This window comes from Lolium rigidum, chromosome 6 (assembly GCF_022539505.1).
Source record: "Lolium rigidum isolate FL_2022 chromosome 6, APGP_CSIRO_Lrig_0.1, whole genome shotgun sequence".
NCBI lineage: Eukaryota > Viridiplantae > Streptophyta > Magnoliopsida > Poales > Poaceae > Lolium > Lolium rigidum.
Window position 1 is genome coordinate 246,772,085 of NC_061513.1, and position 3,132 is coordinate 246,775,216.

General features: G+C 36.3%; 1 long non-coding RNA gene across 1 annotated transcript; it reads right to left on the reverse strand.

Annotated features, from left to right (window-relative positions):
* Nucleotides 1-246: 246 nt before the first annotated feature.
* LOC124668135 lies at nt 247-2,372 on the reverse strand. The gene is made up of 4 exons (XR_006991560.1): nt 2,295-2,372; nt 1,710-1,789; nt 767-869; nt 247-285 (listed from the first exon to the last, which is right to left on the reverse strand). It is a non-coding gene; the product is annotated as an uncharacterized LOC124668135 (long non-coding RNA).
* Between the last annotated feature and the right edge of the window lie 760 nt (nt 2,373-3,132).

Sequence of the window (3,132 nt, forward strand, 5' to 3'; positions counted from 1 at the left end):
AAAACAACTGGGGTTCAGATGATAAGTTGATTAGTACAGTATTTTCAATACTAACATGTACGGTGCAAGTTTAAGATTGAGTTCACCCTTAATAAATAGGAAAGGTGTGAATGATATAATGAAGAATAATGCAAAAAAATAAATTGATATGCAAGTGACTCGTTATTTAAATCTGCATAGTGCATTAGTCAATACAAAATTGTAACTCGGGCAACTTGCATGTACCTTTAGGGCAGAATAACAGTTGACCAAATAATGTAGAATTCAACCTCCATCTTGCATTTTCTGCACAATGAAATAATAATGCCAGCCAGGTTAGCTTCATATGGTGATGATGCAATATTAAAGACAAAATGCAAGCAAGAAAAAGACAGTACGCATACCCATTAGATTAGATTGCTTACACAAGGTACGAAAACATATAAAACCAGGATTATGCATTCTAGTACACATTGATAGGAGCAAAGGTGATCAAAACAAAAAATGTTGCTAGTTACTATATAAGGGTGAAGTACAGGAAGCCAAAGTTGGGCAATAATCACAACATGAAGAACGCGTTTCTAGAATGGTGAACATAATTTTTAGGCTTTTCTATGGAGAAAAAGGAACATGGGGTAAGTAGAGCTACTAAGAGAGTCCATCACATAGCAAAATTTGGTCTCATAACCTGATGTTGTTTCATGAAACATCAATCCGCAACCTAAAAGTTGTACATATGATCATTATCAGTCAAACGAACCAATGGATAGGAGAATGTACCTATTACCTTGTCAGTGAATTGAGTCTAGGAGCTCAGGTTGTCAAGAAAGGCTCTGACAACAACGTGCATTCAGCTTCAATTTCTGTTGTGGCTCGGTCAACTCCTGAGCCTGGAATATTAGTCAAAATATAAAATATCAGAGCAGCACACCTCACATTGAGGCATGGGCGGCAGCGACAGTTGCGACAACGGGAGACCCAGTATTACATTCTAATACAACAAACAAAAAGAAATAGTTTGCCATGATTAATAGATTAATTACCAGCCTATCCTTTTTTAAGAAAAAAGCAGGCCATGTCAATTTTGTTTTGTTGGAGACAGTGTTTTAACTTATCCTCTCAATCAGTTCATGCCAATTAAAGAAGAAAGGTAGCACCACCGGTTCTGAAGATATGTCAACTTGGTCTAAAATTTAAGAGACATTCGTTTCCATGCCCAACAAAGCGGTCCACCACATGATCAACGTAGAAATAAGCAAGATTACTGAAATAATGCGGAGAAAAATTTAAGGTATGTGGAAACACAAATGTTCTTCGCAAGAACTGAAGCACAAGGGTAAGACTGCTCTAGGAGTTGTGCTGGAGCGTTTTTCCCTTTTGACTCGTAAAGGGGCCTTTGTTATAGTGGTCATCTTAACTCAAATATGTTTTCACCGAAATGTAACCAACTTTAGAATTCTGAAATATTGTTTATCTTGACTGTCCAGATGATATATTTGCGAGAATCAAAAAATGCTCTTGTTCTGAAACTGTAGCTTTATTTTCTAGAAGAAAATTTAAGACTCGTTAAGGACTTCCAACACGCAGAGGCGAGAACAAAGATCTGATGATCGTCATTCTCCTCATCATATTTCAACCAGGAAACGTAGCCGTATAATTCAGTTTTCTTAGTTTTTAGAAAGAATCAACTAACAGGTAAAGACCATGGTATCAGGATGGAGAAAAGGCACCTTATTTTCTTGACAAATTTTCTGTAATTTACACCATCCCTGCAGACAGAGATACCCTTCTCCAAGCATTCTTCAGCTGCCTGAATCAAAGAAAGATCAAGGTGTTTGTTTTCTCGTGTAGGGACAAACTGTTTGCTTAGCACACGATAAGAGTTACAGGAATGCCGACATGATCTAAAAAAATAGCTCACACACCAACCAGGGCGGAAGAGTTGTTTCAATATTAACATATTTTAGATCTCACCATAACTTTTTCCCTACTCATGCAAGTCTCTTAAGCAATATAACTTCATAAAATTTGATCAAATATATAAAAATTAAATTGATTAAATATTACATATGTGGCTATTTTATTCTATAAACAATTATGCAAACTTTGACCACTGACAAAATTAGTACTATAAACTATATCTGACAAGGAGGTGGCTTCAAATTTAAGAGATTTCTGGAGTAGACAAAATATTACGCTAAGCTCAAACACACCACGACACATATGTATTGCAACACTGAGATTATTAAGTACAAATCATTACTAAGAAGGTATGTACAATGGATGAACTATCTCACACATTAACATCAACTTACCTTCAGGAAATGTTTGATAGATTTATCCGCTTCTCCACGTACAAATGTTCTGGAAGTTCCACTATGGTATCCCTACAGAGGATGGTATGAATCTTATTACAAAAGGGAACATGTCATCGAAATCCTACTTTGTGCCAAATATATCAACTAAGCATATGCACATTTATAAGAGGTAGAACCTACATTCAGGAGCACATTTACATCAATATTTATGATATCTCTATTCTGCAGCGGAAAGTCCATTTTTCAACCAACAGTAAATAGGCATGACACCAAAATAAACATAGGAAGAGGCAAGTAAGACCTTTTGTAGATGAATTTGTTTTTATAAGATTGGCATCTGGTATATGCTCATTGACGTACCAACGCTGAGCTGAGATGCCGCTCAAGCCGATATTAACCTCCGAAGCCACTGCAGAAAAGGGGTGTCGGTCAGCAGACACACAAAAAGAGCCATATATAGATTCAAAAGAGCTATATATAGATTCAGTTTAGACCATCGCCACTGATTTGGAGCATACCATAAACATGCAAAGCTCACCTGGAATCAGCTGATTTGCATGACAATCAAAATGGGCAGAAAATGGACAATAGCAGCAAGCAACCTGCATAATTGGGAGAAGATATTTGCCACTGCTGGTCATGTTGCTTCTTTGGTTCAACGGTCGTTCTCCTCATAATTAAAGTAAAAAATCAGAACCAACTCCCCATGTTTTCTGTAAAGTAAAAAAATATGAATGAACATTGGATTACCTAGCTCAAGAAAATTTAGGAGATAATTAACAGAACTTTTTCTTCATATTTTATACCCTGTAATTGAATGAACATGGGATATGGA